Source organism: Protopterus annectens, chromosome 5.part0 (assembly GCF_019279795.1).
Source record: "Protopterus annectens isolate FY-2018-M chromosome 5.part0, PAN1.0, whole genome shotgun sequence".
NCBI lineage: Eukaryota > Metazoa > Chordata > Ceratodontiformes > Protopteridae > Protopterus > Protopterus annectens.
Genome location: NC_056735.1, coordinates 1,713,269,204 through 1,713,291,712, shown reverse-complemented (window position 1 = coordinate 1,713,291,712; position 22,509 = coordinate 1,713,269,204).

Sequence of the window (22,509 nt, the reverse complement as noted above, 5' to 3'; positions counted from 1 at the left end):
TTGCTTGGGATAAGCCTTAAGAAATGTTACAGCTGCTTTCAAAAGAAAATGGTGGCACACACACTGCTTAAGCATACATCCAGTGGGGCTACAGGGAAATATTTAGACATGATTATGAGTGGATCAGTTGGTGAATATTTTTTATTTGACAGCTCACTATTTGTGTTATTGCTTATTCCATAAATTTTAGCTAGAATGTAGGTTTCATCTAAGCTTGTCTGTACATGGCTATGTATCATCAGCAAGGGCAGTGTTTTACATATATAACAGAATCATATTTGCGGAGTACTGTCCTACTAACATCTACAGGGTGCTCCTTTGCATTTGTCAAACTCGGGGACTGTCTGAGGTAAAGGTAGGCAGACTGAGTACAGCTACTGAAAGCAGCCCTGTTGGTCTTGTACTCCTAATAATAATGCAAATTTTTGGTAAGTAACAATACTAGAGATTTGTAGCAATATATTTATTCTTTAGACATGGGTTGAATTCCTAATCTTTTAATGCTGAATACTCTGTTCCTATATAAGCACTTCCTTGCTTTTTTTTTTGTGTGTGCCTGTGCGTGGGTATGCATGAATGTATATGTGCATGTGTATGTTCATGCATGTATATATTCAGGGTGCAGCTAATACTTGATTCAAGCACAAACGAGTTATAAACTTATTGTAAGCTTATGGAGCTTAAGGGCTCACGGTTAAGAGAAGACAGTATTAACAAGAATAAGCATATTTTATTTCTTCTTCTGCTTACACATCTAAATTAGTCAGTACTATTTATAGCATTACTCAGTGTAGCAGATTTTTTATGTTTATTTAACATACAGCAAACAGGGACAAGTATGGCAGATCATTATATTGCATACACTAAACATTATTTTATCTACAGTTAGTTTAAAATGAAATATAACACAAATGCACAAGTACATACAAATGAAAAGCACCATATAACTGTGAAATCCATTTTGACTGGAATATGACACTCCACCTTGATGTTTATGGTCTGATAAATGCACACCACTTTTGCAAAAGAAGTGTGCTCTTATCAAGTTACAGTTTATATAGCTCATTATGCCTTACTTATTGTATATAACTCCAGCAAAAACACTGAGAGTCCGCACTGCATTCTTCTCCCTGTAACATTAGGTATTGCAACACCATCAGTAACTGAAAGCATGGCAAGGGTGATGTGGCCATCATCATCATCATCATCAAGGTATGGCTAAAACATCATGAAGTCAATATGGAGGTTTCCATAAAGGGTTGCTTACTATTTACGCACACCTTTAAATACAGTATTAATCTATTTTTAAGAATGTACTATAACAGCTCCACATTCAAATTGCAGTTACCATCCCTTGATGATAGAAACTCACTCTTCCTGAATCTACACATAAACAACATCCATGCATTTTCTGATGACCTACTTTATGCTTTAAAGGGTCATGGGGACATTGGACCTGTCCCAGTACAAAGTGAGTGAAAGCTATTAGTTGATACTGGACAGGACGCTGGTCTATCACAGAAATGCACATGCATTATACACTTATACACAGCCCGTGCATCTACAGGCAATTTGAAAGAATACATTCCACCTAGTTTGGTTTTATATCATCCGGTTTCTGTAAAGAGGGTAAGTAAGTAGTTTTTAAGTTTTGGAAAGAGTTAGTCATTGGTGTAAGTGTGCATGTCTATGGCTTAAAATTCAGTATTTTGAAATTCAGCATTGTAAGCTTCCAGTAGAATGAGACTCAGTCAAATAAGTTTCAGTATTTTGAAAATTAGGTATTGTGGTCTCAGCCAAATGAAATTAAGTATTTTGAGTTTTCAGTCATGTGAAGTAGATATATATATATATATATATATATATATATATATATATATATATATATATATGGCTCTAGTGTGCCTGGTCAAACTTTATAATCATCAACAAGAAAAACATTGACATTGACACATTTACATCGACAACTCTAACATCTGCATAGTTCTGATCATGCTCCGAGGATTAACCTTGGACCATGCTATGTAAAAAAAAAGGTATATGAACCATCCCAGTCATCCAGTTAATAAATACGTAAAACAAATATTCACCCATTTCTTCATCCAGAATCAGAATAACTAGCTTTATAAGGTACCTTACATACATACGAGACTTGCATTTATTTTCCTGAATTTCTGCTTTCTACTAACATCCTTTTTCCCACCTATTTGCACATATTTTCAGCATAAACTTACTTACTATGTTTCTTACAATCTTTCTTTTTTTTTTGAAAGAACAATTACTTGACTTAAATCTAACCTTGTGTGATGTCTTGCTACAATAAAAATACATTTGTCTTTTAGCATGTATTATAAACGGCATCTTAAACATTAATTGTAATTATACTATTTATTCTTCCAAACATTTGTTTAATGGTGTGTTGTGCCAGTCTTTAAATTCTGTGCCATTTTGTTTTAAGGAATCTGAATTGCTCAGCATTTCCTATTGGATTTGGCCTCTGATGGCTTTGTAAAAGTGCTGCAGTCCTTAAATGATTTTCATCTGAAACAGGTTTTCTCAGCTGGCTCTATAGTCCACAGACTTGGAGCTCAGAGTGTGACCAAGGATACATGGGTTTCAGCAACAGGTCAAGTCAGAACATGAGCCATCCATTTGGAGGAAATAAATGGAGTGCCTGATGCCAGCTCTCCATTCTTAGGTAGGGGGGGGTGAAGTTTTGCACCACTGGAGCTCCTTCTGGTAAAGGCTGCATGGCCAGGTTTCCCTCCATGTATATGATACAGCAGTATTAGGAGGGTGATGCAGATAATAATTGGACATTTATACGAGATCATGGTGGAACATGCATAAAGTATCACTGCACAGCTGATCTCCTGAGAGTAGAGCTTGCACACTCACCTACTTAGAACAGGGCAGTTAAATTAGCTTATATCCTCTTATATCAATAAAATGTAAATCCTCTCCTGGCCACTTTATTATGATCCTGACTTATTTTTACCTCCCATAAAGAAACAAGTAGACAATTAGAGGTGGGATAATGCAGGGCCAGCATTAAAAGTAAGAGCCAGCATTAGATTGCAAAACTGGCAAGATTGTCTAAACCTATTGCTCGGTGTAAGAGAGATGGTCTTTGGCCATTTATCCTAGTCTCCCTGGGCAAACATACCAGGTGCCCAGGTCCCTTCCTGAGCTCAGGTCACCTGCAGTGCAAATGGATACCTTGCCTCTGCACCAACAGGTTGCTTTGCTGCATGTTCATTTTTTATACCTAATGCTATTCTGTACTTTATATACAAATAGGTTGTCTGTGCATTTGCTCTGTGACACAATCATTGTATATAATTCATTTTCCTATCCCAAATTACACTACATGTATTGTTTGTTTGTGAAATCAATAGCTAGCTTCTTTTTCAAAGCGTTTGCTGGTGGCAATAACTTTAAATAAATCATCTTTATATAAAAGGTCATTCTGAGTAAATTGTTTCTATATGCAATCAGCAGTAAGCATTTTCTTGTTATGTAAAATGCTTCTTTTGTCTAAATAATCACTTGTACACAAAGTATTGTTATAAAATAAAAGCAAATAAATGAAGGCAAAAACTATATTATAATAACTTTCAGAAGAATAATATACACAACCCTAAAAAGTTCCGGACAGCCATTAAAGAAATCCTGAATCCCAACCAAAATTTCAACCTAGCCCCTCTCCCAATAACTCGCCACTTTGAAAGCACAATATAATTCATCTCCTATTTCATAAATAGTATAGAATATCTAAGGATTCCCCAACATCTAATCCCAACCCTGCTCAACAGACATGTATCACCACTTCCAGCTTCAAACCTGTGCCTACATCAGTGGCGGCTGGTGACTTCAAATCAAAGGGGGGCTGCAGGAGACAGCTGAATGGGTGGGGTCAATCGGAAGGGGTGTGGCCAACTAGAAAGGGGAGGAGCAATGCTCAAAACCACAAAAACTAACTAAATACACTGCCCTGGGTGCCAAACCGTCATTATGAGAGTCCAATCAAGACAAAATGAAGTGTAGAAGAATAAAAATATTTCAATGCATTGGCTGCATGACAGCTTACTTAATATCTAGATGGAAACAAAAAGGTTGTGAGGCATGAAAAAATAAATTACTTTTTAAATACATTAATGGAATGCCAGACAAAATCAAGTATAAGAAAAACAAGCAGCACTCAACTCAAACCACTTCTTGCACTGCAGTTCTAATTATAATTTATATTCAGCTTTATTAAAGTACCAAGTAACATGCTGAAAGTAGAAATCTCTGATGCTCCCACTTGTAAAAATGTTTCTCATCCAAAAAAAAGACCTGCTGCCTGACAACTATCTACTTGTTTCATGGGGAAAACATGATCAAAGTAAAAAATGAAAGGCAAACAAGAAATAAGCTTAAGATACATTGCTTAAAAGGATTACTATACAGGTTATGACCATATGATTGGCATTCTGTTTAGTTTACGGGTAAAGCCTGCAGAGATGACTGGAAGTCTCCAAGTGCAATGAGCTTCTTAAAATAATGTAATCCTGTCCTTTATTACAAATACTGTCATATGCATTTCAATACCCAAGGCATTATAGATTATCTAGTTAAGTATTCTCTACATGGCAACAACAGAAAGGCTTTCAATGTTGGCAATTCTTTAACAGTATGCTTATTAAAGCTTACTTGCATCTTACAATCTCAGCCAAGCTTACCTGATGTTCATTAAAGTATTGCTACTTAAACACAGAGCAACAGGCACTTTGAGTAATAAGCATAAATCAACAGTACAAAAAATATGACAGAAACCAGACCATTCTGCAAAAATCAAGGACAGATGAAAAGCCACTCTAGTACTTGTGTCTACCTTGGATGGGGGGGATACTATGCACATTTACACTGCATAACTACTCCTTGCCTTGCTTCGACACATCCAGAGTCACTACATGGGGAAGTGGGGTGCAACAAGTATGTCACAATTTGAAATTTCTCTGGCTGACTGTGATGGCCCTGACACATTTGTCATACCTCTCAACCTCAGAGCAAGAAATCTGGACAAAGCCATACAAAGAAGTGGGACAAAGGCCCAAAAATAAAGACAATTTTTAAATATTGCTCTTATAAACTTAGAAAGATAACAGAATAGGTCTTGCATTAGTATGAATTTTCTGAATGGTATGAAATCTGAAACTCAAATGTCTGTCATTATTTTCTAACTTCAGTCTTTAATGATTTGTCACTACTTTGCCAAAAAAACACAATTTTATGAAAAATGGACCAAAAATGTGATGTAAAAATATAAAATAGCCACACAATACAGCTGGGAATCTGTCAAAGAAGGGACACTTTAATATTAGTACTGCTAACTTGAGCAGCTGACAAAATAAAAGAATCTACATGCATTTCTGAAATAAAAGTAATCTATAACTCTGATTATTACAGTTATTTCTTAATTGTAAACCCTCCATGTTTTCTTCCAAAATTGCTATTTTGCGGAGGGATTATTAGGGGGAAGAGCAACATTTTGAGACAAAATCAGGGACAGTTGAGAGGTTTGGCTATGCCTAATTCTGTAAAGCAATTTATTTGCATGTACCTATGAACCTGTTAATGCAATAAATCTGGACAAGGCCAAATATATTGGGGGAACATATAAACAGTACTAAAGATTGCTCTTGTATAAACTGAGACAGTTGATAGAACAACAGGTCTTACTTTAGCATGCATTTTTCTGAAGGTTATGAAGTCTGAAACTCAGTGTGTCATTATTTAGTGACTTAATTCCTAAATGATTTGCCAGAAAACCACAAATTTTATGAGGAACAAACCAAAAATAAGAAGCAAAAATCTATTCATTCTTTGAAAATCTGGACAGTTGGGAGGTATAGTTCAGCTGGGGCTGTCTTTAATTTTGCCGCCCTTCCCCCTCACAAAATCATGGTCGAATGGAGCCTCCCCCTGCAGCCATTCCAATGATCCATTACTTGGCTATTTCACTCCATTTACCATAAACACTAATGTGCATACTGATTTACTTCTATGATGATTTGGACTTCATTTGAAAGTTTTATTTTGCATTTTACAGCACAAACACTAAGACATCTGCTAAACAAACTTAGCATTAAAACTTCTCTGCCCTTGAAACTCACATTCATTAAAACAGCATTGAAACCCACATTCAAAGAAAATACATTTTACCAGTGGCAGATAAATATTAATTCTGGGCTGTTTTCAAATCATAGGCCCCTTGCATATGAAACATACATGTGCTCTTTGATACACCTTCCTATTGTTTTGAACATTTTTCCAGTAAACTATGAAACAACGCATGCACCAATAATGACAAAACTGCCCAATTCAGAACATCTTTCCAGTAAACAATGAAACAAAATGCATGCACCCATAATGACAAAACTGCCCAGTTCAGAACATTTCCATCATAAAAGTCTACTCAAACTTCTACAGTCCACCATTATCAGTAAATATGCACAATTCTACAGTCCACCATTATCAGTAAATATGCACAATTCTACAGTCCACCATTATTAGTAAATATGCACAATCTCTGAAGAAGTAAAAAAGTAATCTAAATAATTCCACATTAAATAAATCTGTAACTAATGAAGAGGTTGCTGCTAGTAAACACCTTTATATTTCATGGTTTCATCGAAAAATAAAGTGTCTGATGCCACTGAGGAATAAATTGCCTATATTACATTAAAAATTATAAGCTAGTAGTATTGCAATAGGAAATGGATGGCAAACTGATAACAGGCTCATAGTTAGTATCTTAACTTTTTCAGTACGGCAGCATTCACCCCTTGTGGGAGTAGAACCAACAAACTTCTGCATCAAAAGCAAGTACACAACCTGTTGTGCTATTAACAATGCAAGCTGACTTAGCATAAGCAGCACTAAACTTCTCTTCCCCTGCAGCTCTCAGCTCCTTGTAAAATCTACTCAATACTCAACTGCATCTCAACTTCACAGCACAAGAAATCTGGAAAAAGCCAAATTTATTGGGGGGGGGTCAAAAGTCCAAAAACCAGAGACACATTAAACATTGCTTGTATAATCTTGGAAAGTTGCTAGAATAAAATGCTGTGTTACCACCATAAATTTTACTGCCAAGGTCCCTGTGCAAAAGAGTCAGAGCAACATACCACTATGCCAAATCAGCTGCTTTGTGAAAGAAAAAGGCTGTTACCACCATACATTTTACTACCAATGTCCCTGTGCAAAACAGTCAGAGCAACATACCACTATGCCAAATCACCTGCTTTGTGAAAGAAAAATGCTGTGTTACCACCATACATTTTACTGCCAAGGTCCCTGTGCAAAACAGTCAAAGCAACATACCACTACGTCAAATCAGCTGCTTTGTGAAAGAGCGGAAGACTGAAACTTAAATGGCTATTATTTAATGAATTCAGTTCTCACCATAGCTGTCAACCTCTTAGCACAAAACACCTGGACAAACCCAGTAATGAGGGAATACAGCCCTCAGACATATTCAGTGAATTCAGTTCTTGCCATAGCTGTCAACCTTAGCACAAAAAACTTGGACCAAAGCCAATAATGGGGTAATACATTCCCAAAAATAAGGACAAATTTCAAATATTCATCTTATAAACTTAGAAAATTGCTAGAATAAAAGGTTGTGTTAGAATAAAAGGTTGTGTTACTATGTATTTTCTGAAGAATACGAAGTCTGAAATTCAAATGCCTGTCAATTTTACTTCTGACGGAACAAAAACAATTTTCAGCAGAGGCCCAGGGAGAAATACTGCAGACACATGGCTTTGTAAAATGGCAGGACACCAGAGCAAATCCACACAAACACAAGGATGAGATGCAGACTACACACAGAAGGCACCCCAGCCAAGAATCAAACCATGTGAGGCAACAATGCTACCACTGCACCATCAAATATGTAAGGAATTAAACATTTAGAAACCTGAAGTCTGAAATTCAAATGCCTGTCAAGTTTATTTAACATTTGTTAATCAGGACAGTCTGACTTGGAACAAAAAAGCAATTTTCAGCAGAGGCCCAGGAAGAAATAATGCAGACATGTCTTTGTAACATGGGAGGGCACAAAAGCAAACCCACACAAACACAGGAAGAAGATGCAGACCCCACACAGAAGGCACCCCAGCCAAGAATCAAACCTGAGAACATGCAGCTGTGAGGCAACAATGCTACCACTGCACCGTCAAATATCAAGCATTGCAACATTTAGAAGCCACAGATATTATGAGGAACAGATCAGATCAAATATGAGGCAAAAATCTGCAATTTTTTTACAAATGGTGGTGGGTAGGGAATTCAGGTCCTTAACACCTGCATACAAGGTACAGGGTTCAAGCCTGAGGTATTCCCTACCACACCACCATGAATTTGTTCTAGCCACCAGTATATAGTAACTGGGGCATTTACACACACACACACTCTACCTGGAGCGACACCATCTCTTCAGACTCCATAGCGACACACTCCAAATCCCTTCAGTACATGGCGACACTCCACATCCCTTCCCTTCAGTACATGTAGATCCCTTGATTAAATCCAAATCCCTTCAGACTCCATAGCGACACCCATAGCTCTGCTGCCCGCACATTACATCCACCACGTGAGATCCGCCAATGAGACTCCTGGAGCACATCCACCACGTGAGATCCGAGACTCCAGCCCTGCCTGCCGACGTTGCAGTCTGGGTCCGATCTGTTTCCAGTGACAGTCTATGCAGTTAAAACTGCATAGACTTCTGGGATCTCTGCTGTTACATGTTTCCCAGACTGGACTGCTGCTGAGACAGTCTGCGCATGCTCCAGACTATCTCAGCAGCAGTCCGGACTAGTGCGTATGCGCGAAAGTCCGTTTTTTTTTTATTTTTTTATCCGCGAATTTTAAATTGTTTTATTTCTTTACTTTTTACTTCTTTACTTTTCTTTACAGCTGGGGGGGGCTGCAGTCCAGCAGTCCAATAGCATGGGCCACTCCTGGCCTACATCCTATATAAAACTACTATTAAACTCAAACCATGCTCTACTTCAGCTGATGGCCTTCCAAGTGAGTACCTTAGAATAGCCTCCAATAGCATTGCCTATCCTATCTCAATTCTTATAAATAGTTCAATCCAGGAATCCCACATTCCCTCTCTGGAAAATGGCACACATTATCCCAATGCAAAATGGAGGAAATTCAACAGACATTACTAACTTTAGACCTATAGTAATCTTATCCCCCCCTCTCCAAAATATCAGAAAAATGTATTCAAAAACAATTGCTAAACTATCTCCTGCAGGAAGAACTACCATCCCCCACAGAACATGGCTTTCATCCTTACCATAGTACTAACACTGCACTTCTAACCTATATAGATACTGTCGATAAAGCTAGAAATAATGACAAACTAGTCTTCTCCTTATTTCTAGACTTTTCTAAAGCCTTTTATACAGTTTGTCACAGCAACTTTCTACTCCAAATGTTCTCATTAGGTCTCTCTTGGCCAACCCTTCTTTGATTCAAAAGCTACCTATCCAATAGCTATCAGTCAGTAAAGTGCACTCTACCCACTCTCCATACCTCCATTCAAGGCTCTATCCTTGAAATTAAAATTAAAAAAATACTCAAGAAGCTTTAACAGCCAATGAAATGTTTTTTTTTTTTTTTTTTTTTAAGTCACAGTTCATGCACAACCCTTAAAAAAAAAAAAAAAAACCCTACTACTTTGATCCCCAAATCCCTCTCACGTGAAAAAAAAAATAAATTTAAAGTCCTCTCTTTTGATAATACAACCATTAAAGACACTTCTCTTAGCACGTTATTAGGGATGATAGTGGACACGTATCTTAAATTTGAGCTGCATATACAAAATTGCATAAGATAAACTCAACAAAAACTAGGAATACTTTACAGACCTAAAAGCTTTCTCACAAATGCAACTAAAACAACGCTTGTCACTACTTATCTCCTCCCCAGACTTCTTTATGGTGCTCCCATCCTTACTGACATCCAGGCATCATAAAAATCAAAACTTGAACAATGCTATAGCACAGTTACTAAATTTGTGGCAAATACCTTTTTCAGAACCCACCGCTGTATAGCACTAAAACAGCCTAAATTTGTTAGAGCTACCTTATCAAATAACATACTCATAGTTTCTTACCACCTATAAAATTATCCGGCATCCATCTACTTGTCTAGCACTAAATAACATCCTACACAATTATTCTCAGTCATTCATTATGAACCAGTGACCAAAAACTCCTGTCTGTCCACAAAGCTATCAAATCTGCTGGACATTGTCTGTACTCGTACCACATTGCTAAGGCCTGGAACTCCATACCTGTATTTATCAGGTCATTACCCTCCCTCCCATCCTTCAAAATCATTCTGAAAGACTTCTTATCTAAAATCTGGCTCTGTTCTTGGTCAATACAAGGATAAATTATATCCCTAAATCTGAACAAATACCTATTCTTACCTTATACCTCCTTACTCTCCCATCTTCACTCACTTCCTTACTTCTATCAGTTACTCTTCTACATTTTTCTCTCTAAATATACCATAAGCTTACTTTTTTCCTCACTTCATATTGCAATTCCTATTTGTATTAAACTAACTCACCTTTAATTTCTCTATAAAATGGCTAAACTTTCTTTGAATACTAAAATCATTGTCATATAACTTGTGTCTATTCTTAACCAATATTTTCATATTATGTTTAATTTGGTATAATTATTTAAACTGTAGTTTTTAAGATTGTAAAATTATTGTTCTTACAATGTTTTGTAATACTTTGGAGCTTTACTCCACAGGCCTCCACTAAACATGGGCTGCTACCCAACTGGACTTTACATATAATCAAATGTGAATAAATATATAATTAATAATTACCTTTTTTGCTATGCAAAAACAAGCTTCCAGTTACACTTAGTAAATCATCTGTATTAAAAAAAAACTCTGTGTAAAACATTACCTTGCATAACCAGTAAATGTCCTCTTTATACAAAAGATCACTTTCCACAGGTTAGTGTAAATCGACATTTCTCCTTTCTTATATATTCTCATTCCATGGTTTATCCAGCTGAGTGAAAGAGTGATCAATGCTACAGTGACCTCAGAGTACAAGTCATATCACTTTGAACATGTACTCATCACTACAATAATTAGTGATATGCAAACAATACCGCCAGGAAATTCGGCTTGAGCTTAGAAAAAATGAACAAACACAGCTTGTGCAAGCAAGGCAGATGTTAAAAGCATGTTGACAGAATCCATTTTCAAATGACAATTAGTCACTGAAAGTGCATTTGAGCAATTTTTTGGGTGGGGAGGTTCACAGCCCCCACACCACAAGCAGGGGGCCGTACCCCTTGCACTCCTGCTTCTACTATTATCAGCTCTGAGATCATGAGAATACAGTGAGTAAGGAGAACTCTTCCTTGCATTGATAGTGTCAGAGGAGTCAGCATTTTCAGTGATGTGACTGAAGATGATGATTTGCACAACTGGCTGTTAAAGACTCAACCAACTCAGATGTATTTGAACCATTCATGTGCATAAATCATGCTATACAATTCATTTCTGAATACATTATCATCAATTATTCTTTAAAACAAACACTTATAAACCTATTAAAATAAATTATAAATAACACCATACAGAGTATTGTTTTTTATTTACTCTTCATATAACTGTCATAAAACCATCTTCCATATTTACACAAGCATGAAATTTTCATTTCACATGCTGTGCTATTTTATTTTACTTTTTGTCTCTTATCAACAGTTTTTCTACCTGTAGTTTGAATATGCTGCCTGCATACATGGGCCAAACTTGTTTCCCATTTGTTTACCCAAACAAATGATTCTCATAATCTAATGAAATAGAGAAATGCACAAAGACTAATAAAAACGTTACTATTTACCTTCTTCTTGAATATTGTAGAAGGCAAGCCCAATTGTATGCCTGCACAAACATACGGAGGTGTGAACCAGAGTTAAATACCCTCCATAGGTAATATGAATGAGTCCTATAGGGTCTGAGAATGGTGCTTTGGTTCATTATATATGCTACAGAAATCACTTATTTGTGCTGCAAACTAAATAAAAAAATTAAGCAATGCTCTAAACTAAACTTTGGCAATATGTTCCATACAGTGGGAGGTTCAAGTCTGGTGATATCGAGGTAAATTGCTACAGTTGTATAATCTGCATATAGTGGAGTGAAGTGATTGTACATAGGTCTTTAGGAAGAGAAGAGAAATGTAATTTGGTCACTTCAGCTAGGCTGTCACATGGTTTAGACTATTATGTATAAAATGCACCATTTGCAGAGAATTTGGGGCCTGTACCAATTAATCACACTGGATCGGTTTGTTTTCAAACACTTAGTGGTGGCTAACAACTTGGGTGGCTCTGTGCTCCATCACAGTATAATATGAGATACAGTTAAATAAATGTCAAACAGCAGAGTAAAAATAGTAGATGAAATAATTCAAATATTTCTTAAATGCAGGATGTTTATTATAGCACAGCATAAAACAATTACAGACTGGAAAAGATGAAAAAATAGATCAACATACACAAACAGCCTTAGACAACAGCTAAGAAAAGTGTAACCCAGTGAATCACGATAAAACATTTTATAAAATCTAAGAAGTCACAGTCTGAATATAACCATAAGTCAAAGTGGTTAAAAGTTTGTGCTATGGAATGATATAAAACACACTCACATACAGCTTTTTTTTTTTTTAAGAAATAGTAAGTTTCTCTAGGAAACATTTAGGCCAGTGCAGCCTAACAGCCGATGGCAAAGTTTTCCATACTGTATGTCCTAGAATAGAAAAAAGTCATGGTCACTCATCGACCTTGTTTTCAGGTCATTGTAAAAGTTTTGTAGTATTTGTCTAAAACATTAGTGAGTGATTAATTTGACTAAATTTGTTTAACAATGGCAGATGCAACTCTAGTCTAAGAAGCTTAAAAGCAGGCCGTAAAACAATAAGATGAACTTTTCCTTCATAAATGCACATGTATAATGTTTGAGATGAATGATAATTTTGTCTTCTGAAGGTTAGTAGGATGAACCTGCAGCTACTGTATGAGACAATTTGAAAAAAAAATGCAGTCTTTTGGTAAAGGTACTGTCAATCAAATCTCAGCTGAGCCATCACAATATTCTTCGTTACTCATGCAGGATCTGCAATGGAATAGGACTAGAAAAGAGTTTTGCCGATTAAAGATGTGACTTGTGCAGCATAATTTGCCACGGAGCTGAGGCAGGCCTGAAGGTATTTCAATGAAGAACTATTAGCAATATTATGATCTAAAGGCTCAGTACCTTCTAAGAGTAGCAAAGCTGGTTTATTACAACATTTATGTAATTACATAATAATAATACAGATGGTAAGAAAGAAGGGAATAATAAAACAGTATATTCAATGGTTAGGTGAGAGGAAGGCAGGGAATTTTAAGGCCCTTCTAGGCCCATTTATTTATATTTAGAAATACAGAGTATTGCATTTCTAATCTTACCTAAGTGAAGCGCTCACAGTAGGGAATAACGTGGTCAGCATACAAGGGCTTCCTCTGTCTTCACTGACTAACTTTGTTATACCATTAAGACTCATATCAAGAAAGGGCCCTACTGCTATGTTTCCTCTATAAGAAAATTTGTGTTTAGAAGTATGTATGCTGCCTCATGAAGGTTAAGCAGACAGTTAAAATGCAAGTTAGAGTGCTAACCAAGACTTGTAAAGAAAAAAGATTGACTTGGCATATTCCAGGAGCTGCAATTTAAAATGGCTATGGTTAGTAGATTAACTACAGAGGATTTTAATGGCAATGCTGCATTATTATGAGCATTTAATGCAAAACGGAAGAAAACATTCAGGTTAAATGAAACATTACTGACATGTTAACAGGTCCAAGAAAAGGGCTGAAGATAGCTTGTTGTTGTTCCTGTTATAGTTTATTGCATTAGAGAAGGCGAGGAGAGCTGTGGTGGTACCGTGATATAGTCTAAAGCCATGCTGGGAGTTAGCCAGTAGGTTGTTTTGGGTTAGAAAGTACAAAAGTTGTTTATGGATGCATTTTTCCATTATTTTTGCCAGAGGTGATAAGATGGCTATGGGTCTATAACTGGATAACTCAGGAGGGTTACCACCTTTATGGAGGGGTATGACACGAAATATTTTCCAGATAGAGGGGACTGAGGCTTCTGATATGGACCAATTAATTAGAATGGAAACAGGGTATGCTACAGCAGCTTTTTGCAAATATTCAGCTGGGAGAAGGTCTGCAGATAGGGTAGTATGTTTTAATTTTTTGAGTAGTGAATGAATGAAAAATGTAGAGACTGGTTGGAAGCTAAAGGAGGGCTGGGAGCTGGGAGTGCTATTCAGTGGGTTAGAGGAGTTAAGGGGTATTTGGCTTGCAAGGGCTTGGATGGTTTCAGTAAAAAAATTATTAAAGGTGTTAGCAACATCCTCTGGTAGTTTATCTGTAGACGCTGAGGGAGGTGGAGTGGTGGTTTGATCTGGGTGCAGTAATTTATTTATCCTAACCCAGAAATTTTGGGGGTTATTTTGGTTTCCTAGTTGGAGACAGAGATAGTAGTTTTTTTTTTATCTAATAGAATAGCTTGTTTTGTCTCATTTCTTAGTTGTCTAAATTTGGTTTGATTTATAGGGTCTTTTGTAGCACGCCATGTTGCCCATGCCTTATTTCTGACTATGATTTTTGTTTTGTTTTAGTTTTGAGATTCTTCATCCTGGTAAAATTATTATGTAGTCAATAACCCTGCAGGCCATCCTTGTAATGAATAAAAGGATGTATTTGCAAGTGCAGCTTAAAGTGGTATGCTATGGAACAGAGCTTATAATTAACTCTGTTGGTAGAGACTTGGCAATTTCTACCCAGTTATCAGTGCCCATTGCTTCTGGTGGAGAAAAGCAGCTTAGAGTTTAACTATGCCCCTTCCCTCAAAGTTTGGTCCCTGAGATCAAATGGTTTGACAGCTGCAAATACAAACAAATGAAAATATCTAAGAAATATCTACATACCACCAATTAAATCTGCTTACAATAATTTCTTGTCATTATATCACATTACTTATGTTATTAATAATCTATGATTGGGTGTTGGTAACACAGGATTTACCCAAGGTTGGTTTGATTTAATCACGAGTGCTAAGCCCAAATGATAAAACAAATCCAACCCATACACAACAGTGGGTTATTGCTATTATATAATGCTTTATTTTAAAAAAGAAACTGCATAGCTGTTTTTTATTTTTAATAATGCTATTGCATAAACGGGCTTTAATGTTCTTCTATGGCTTCTTCATCTAAAAGATGTCTGAAGTGTGTACTGCAGATGTGCTCAGTATATATGTGCTGATCCTTGCATAGATATCAGAATTATTTTAAAAAGGAAAAAAGCAGCAACCCAAAGACCAGGAAGGAACCGGACCACAAATCTTATAAGCTTTCGTTCGTTTAATAACACACCATGAACTTCATCAGAATAAATACAAAAACTTGAAACCACCCTTAAAATACTTGTTGTGCAAAAAATCATCCAATGACAAAAATAATGATTTTTTTTGCACATGACAGGTATTTTAAGGGTGGTTTCAAGTTTTTCTATTTATTCTGATGAAGTTCGTGGTGTGTTATTAAATGAATGAAAGCTTATAAGATTTGTGTTCCGGTTCCTTCCTGGTCTTTGGTTTGCTGCTTTTTTACATTTTTACTTTGTTCTTTGGAGTTAACTGTGGTGGTGGTGCTGCGGTAGCGTTGTCGCCTCATAGCAATACGTTGTCCCGTTCGATTCTCAGCTAGAGCGTCTTCTGTGTGGAGGCAAACGTGAATGGGGCATGCCTTCGTTGAAGGTTGTGCATCAGGGCTGGTAACCCGGTACGTAAAAATCCACTACCAATCATTAGCGGACCGGAGTTCCGCTGTGGCGACCCCTAACCGGGAAAAGCCAAAAGACACAAACTTTGTTCTTTGGAGTTCGCAAGTCATTTTTGGGTGATATCAGAACTATTTTAGTTACTTTTTTTTAGGTGGTCTCAGAGTGCAGATTCATAGCGCTGCTTCCACTCTGGGTATCCTGACCCATCAGGCTTTTCTTATTATTATTATTATTATGATTACTATTATTACAAGATGAATATTTCTGCAGAGTGCTTTGCTTACTGCCAAAACTTTTGCTTGGCAGCTAGCAGTCATACTGGCATACTAGCACACTTTAAAGTGCAGTCTTTTTTACATATATATATATATATATATATATATATATATATATAAACTTAAGAAACTTTTGCTATTTTGGAAGGAACATAGATGTTAGGCTATTCTCTGTGTTTTGGTCAGTCTTTTTTCATTTAAATCACATTTTGAGTGATTCAGTCAAACTTCATAGTTCAACTGAAAACTTTAGAATGAATGAAAGCACTCAAAATGTGATTTAAATGAATAAAAGAGTGCCCAAACACAAACGATAGCCTAGCATGTATGTTCCTTCCAAAATAGCAAAAGTTTCTTAAGTTTTTAAATAGTTGTTTGTACTTCTGCACTAGTAGCTTTACGATATATATATATATATATATATATATATATATATATGTATATGTATACTGTGTGTTTTTTTTATTTCTTTCTGAGTAAGTAAATGCGTGCCTTCATTGAAGGTTGAGCATCGAGCTGGCACCTCAGCATTGTTTAAAAATCTACTGCCAATCTTTAGCGGACCGGAGTTCCGCTGTGGCGACCCTTTACCGGGAAAAGCCGAAAGACAAACAACAACATTTCTTTCTGAGTAAGTCCATTCTACAAATGCAATAATATATGGCTGAGTGTGAAATGTACTAAACTGATTGTACACTATGCTGTGCAATAGTATTCAGTATTTCCATGTTTGCTTTTCTGAAACTGCAGTTTCTCTATATTACTCATAATGCTGTATCCTACTGCTTAAAGTTTTGTTAACTTACTATGAAGTTCAATATCAAAAATTTGAGCCGTGTGTTTCTTCTCATAATTTGGCATACATTAACCCTGTATTGTAAATACACCTACACAGCAACTTCTGATTCACAAATATAAACAACTAAGAACTATTGACTCCAAATTCTAATATGAACTGCTTTCACAGACTTTCTACAGCGTTTGACCACTGCATATGCAAACAATATTCAGGCTGTATCTTGAATACAAGCCAAAGTATATGAAAGCAGATGCAGGCTATGGGTGAGATTCAGACTGCAGTGTGTTACAAAGGCCTTCTGTGCATTTGGGTTCCTCAGTTTATGAGCATGTCAATTGTTATTCTTTCACTGCTAGTGTGTTGTATTCACGAATACATATAAAATGTCATGTAGCCCTTATTATGATGTATTAATTTGTCTTGGAGTTACATTGAATTAGGTGACTTAAAAGGAGAAATATAGTCAAAGTTCAACTAGTTTCTGACACTACTGTGCATGACAAACTATTTCAAACCCTCCTGTCCTGTGGATTTATTTATACCACCCTTCTTCAGTAGATCTTCCACTGTCTCCAAGACCGTTCAGTATGGATACATTTTAAGTCTTCACTTCCACTCCTTACCTCATAGGCAATGTACATATTTACTTATGTATTTATTTATTTATTTGACATTTGTTAACCGGGATAGTCCATCTGTGCAAAAGCCCTTTTTCAGTGGTGGCCCCGGGGAGAAAAGCTCCACAGTACAAGTAAGCAAGAGCATTTACAAAATTGAAGATAAATGCAGGTAAAAATTTACAATAAAACAGTTAGGCAAATGTAGAAAAAAGCCCCACAGTACAATATAGTAAGAGGCATTATAACACTGAAAAAAAAAACATAGCAAAGAAATATACAATTAAACATTTGAATTAATTTACATAACACAGTGGGTTATCTTCAGACGGTAATTGTACAATACAGAGCAGTTAAGTGAGTTATGGTAGTAAGAAAGGGAGGAAGAGAGAAGATAGTAAAAAAAAAGGGGGTTGGTTCATGTAGGATGATTACAGAGGCAAATCCATGTGCTATTAAGGTACCTTTTGAGAGTTTTCTTGAATTCAAGGATGTAGGAAATGTTTCTAAAGTTCATGGGGAACTTGTTCCATGCAAGAGCAGGGAAGTAGCTGTACAGATTCTGTCCAATAGATTTTTAGGTTTGTGAATTTGTAAGAGACATTGATCAGGGCTTCTGAAGGATCGATGGGTCTTATAGAGGGAGACAAGTGAGGAAATGCTAAGGCAAAAGGAGGGCTTATTCAAAATAGTATGGATAATGAAAAGTTCGGTAAATAAGAGTTGATTAGGAAACTCTAGCCAGCTGATTGTCTGGAGACATTGACAGTGGTGTGATCCTGAGGGCAGATTGGCTGCAAATCAAGCAACTTTGTTGTAAGTGGTTTCAAATTTGGAAAGTAGTAAAGACTGTAAGTTGGTTAAAATTTAAGAGCTGTAAAAGAGGTTGGGAAGAAGGTAAGCTTGGGATAGTGAAATCCTGGAGTTGGGTGTGAGGAACCTTTTATTTCTATACAGCAAACCAAGCTTTTGGTGGGTTTTCTTGATGCAGTTAAGTACATGAAGATCAAATTTTAGTTGGTCGTCCACTATTACTCCAAGCATTTTAGTGTATGATTCAGCTATGATCGCAGTGTTGTTGAGGGAAGAGATGGTGAATGAGGATTTAAGATGGTAAAGGGACTTGGGGAGGAAGAGAAGAAGTTTTGTCTTTTTAGGGTTTAGTATGAGATGGTTGTTAGTGAGCCATGTTTCAGTGAGGCTGAAAGATGTTTGTGTCAGGGTTAGTAGGTCAGTGGGACTGTCAGCTATAGAAATGATGGTGGAGTCATCTGTGCACTGTATGACGGAAGACTTAGGACAGGATGTGTGAAGTTGGTTAGTAAAAATGTTAAAAAGGAGGGGGCCTAAAATAAAGTCTTGAGGGACACCCATTTTGATGGGGAGAAAAGGAGAAAGAGCAGAGAGATATTTTACAGATTGCAGACTGTCTGTGAGGTAGCTACTGAACCAGGAGACAGTTTGGAGAGGAGGATGGGATGAGAGGCAGTGTCAAAGGCTTTGGAGAGATCTAAAAAGATGCAGGACACTAGTTTATCATTATCTCTAGCTAGGGAGATGGAGTTAGAAAATGAAATAAGTGCAGTTATGGTGCTGTGCTGCGGGCAGAAGCCATGTTGAGTAGGGGTAAATACGTTTTCAGAAGTAAGATAAGCTGAGATTTGTTTATACACACAGTGCTCAAGAATTTTGGAGAGGGGAGAGAGTATGGCAGCAGGTTGATAAATAGAAAGCTCAACAGAATGTCCACCCTTGTGGATAGGTATAGTGTGGAACTTTTTCCAGAGGGCAGGAACAGTGGATTCACTAACTGAGCAGTTTATGAGGATGGAGACAGGCTATGCTATGGAATCAGCAGCAGCTTTTAGGAAAAGAAGTGGCAGGTTGTCAGCTGAAGGGGAACCTGGTTTAAGTTTGATAAGAAGTTTTTTGATGTAGCTGGTTGGAATGGGTTTTAGTGAGAAAGAACTGTTTTGCAGTCAGGGGTTGTAGAGGATGTGGGGCTGGTTGGATGGACAATTTGTGTAAGTTTACTGATGGCATCTATGAAGTATGAATTGAAAACCGAAGCAGTTTCAAGGGGCATGTTATTGGGGCAGGGGTTGGGAGTAGGAAGGATTTTCTGGGTGGAGAATTTTGTTGACAGCATTTCAAAATGTTTTAGAGTTCCTGGGTTCAATATCTTGGGGTGAGAAGTAGTAGTTCTTTTTGCCAGAGTTTGTGTTTTTTTTTGTTACATTTTGTAGTTCCCTATATTGTTGGTAGTGTGTGAGAGAGTTGGTCTTAGTCCAGAGTTTCCAGGCGCAATCTCTGTTATGGATAAGAGACCGAGTAGAGTTGGAGAGCCAAGGGGAACACCGTGATTTCACTCTGACAATTCTGGGAGGAGCAAGGGAGTTCAGAATATTTAGGAAGATGGAGTTGAATTGAAGGACAGCTTCATCTAGAGGTAAAGAAGAGACGAAAGATGAGTTAATACCAGAGGGAGACTTATTGAATGTATATGGGTTGAAGTTAGTTAGCATTCAGCACTCTTTAAATTTATTAAATTTATGAGGTCTAGAAAGGTGGAGAAAGAATCTTTGGACATATATAGGGGAGTGGTCACTGATTGAGGCTAGTAGGGTTCAGGTAAGTGATAGAGGTCAGCCTTAGAGACAAGTATCCAATACAAGACAAAGCAGGTAATTGTGGATTTATGAAGAAAAGTGGGTGAAGAAAGAAGTTGGCTATATCCGTATAGGTTTATGCTGGTGGTGGGAGAGTTAGAGATGAGGGTGAGTCAATTGATGTTAATATCAACCTAGTATTATTGTTTCATTATGTATATTGTCAGACATCCACTGTAGTATTTGTTCTAAAAGGGCTATATTCTCTCCAGAAGGTATATAGATGGCACTATGGTTACAGTTTTATGATTGTTGAGTTTGCAGTTGGCATAATGAGTTCAGCTGGGTGAAAGGAGGGGGGGGGGGTTAATTGAAGGAGATATGCACAGGAGGTGAGAGTACATAATGGCCACGCCTCCGCCTTTTTTGTGCATTCTGTCTAGGCATAGAATGCTGTAACTGGGTGGAGAAATTCTTTGTCTACATTATGTGGTTTGAGCCATGTTTCAGCGAGACTATGTTGGGGGAGCACTGGGCTACCCAGGTGTGTAATTCAGTTATCTTGTTAAGAATGCTATAGTTGTTGATTGAATAAAAAGAGAGATGTTTGAGGCTAGGTTTAGGTACCTGCTGAAGTGTGTGTGAGGTATAGGTTATACTCGAGCATTTACTCTTCAGTATTTTAACTGAAAATGTCTAATAGTATCACATCAGACAAATATCTTCTCTATGCAGACAACTTCATTTTCTGTTCCTGCAACCCTCGTTTCATAATTTCTAAGAGTATTCCCCTTAACATATTCAGAACCCACAGATGGCAATCTTGACTAGGATTTATTTTGAATTTCTCTAAGACAAAGCTTATGATGTTAGACAATGATAAAACTACCAGCACAGACATCTGGTGGAGTACCTATAAAACTCAATCTTACAAAGAAAGTATACGCTAGTTTAATGCATTAATAGTAGCTTTTTTGACTAATTGTACTAAGCAACACAAGTGTGACAGAGAACATAATATACAAAACACTTGTAAGTACTATAAACTACAAAACCCTCAGGTAACTCCCACTAATAGGTAACAGACACAGCAATGGCTTTTATGATTCTAAATGATCACTTGCTCTGGGGATGCAGAGAATCTACATAAATGAAAATCTGATAGTAATGAACACTATAAAGCATCCTGAGCAGTTTCACCTTATACATTCCCTCTTGCTTTTTCCAACACCATAATACCATGCTTTCAGTAACACAGAATATAAGACAGCAAATTCATTTTTAGAGGTAGTTACTGGGCTTGCAATGCAAGGGACTATTGAGGAGCCTAACCCAAATTTTCAGTTGCCTCCAAGCACTGTTTGGTTAAGTGATTCCTCAAGATGACACAGAATCCAACCCTAGACTAAAAGAATTACAGCTAACAGTCTTGATCTTATGTGCCAACTGCTAGAGTAGACCATTTTAAAGCATATTAGTTACGGACTTATTCTGTCAAGTCCCACAAAGGAGAGGTGAGACATAAATGTTCATGTATACACTAATATTCCATACAGAAACAACTTTAAACAAAAAAGGATGGGAAACCTTAGTATGAATGACATGAAACTTTCTTACTAGGAAGCAACATAACTGTTCATTAATAACACTGTGAGGTGCATTTTCACCTGATAACAAAATACATTCCCTCCTGGTTTTTAGTACCACATTATCAAGCTTCTGAGTCCACAGCAAATGCAGGACAGCAAACTCATTTTAAAGGATATTATTAACTGATGTGTTCTGATACATGCCCGAATATACTGAGACAGAAACACGCATATGCATGCAAATCATCCAAGAACAACAATTTGAAGTAGAATAAGCACCTCAGGTAACCCCCCATCCAGGTGAAGTACCTTCAGAATATACCAGTGTAGGGACAACTGAGTGCAGCTTCTCCTCGTTTTGCTAGTTTTAAAGATACCCTTAAAGAAATTAACACTTGCATAAATTCAATGGTAGCAGGAAACATAACTTAAAATAAGGTCACAATTATTATGACCTTATTTTAAGTTGGATGTTAAAATACCAATTATTTTAAGATAGATGTGAAAAAACCCAACTAGTCAAGTAGTCAAGTATTATAGAGAAAGACTAAAGACTGGAAGAAAGCAGTCATCCTTTCTCTATAGCATTTAACTGTAGTTAATTCATTTTTTTGCAGTACTAACAAAATATGCACTGTAAAACCCAAAACCTGCCGGACCATTCATTTTACTTACCTGCAAC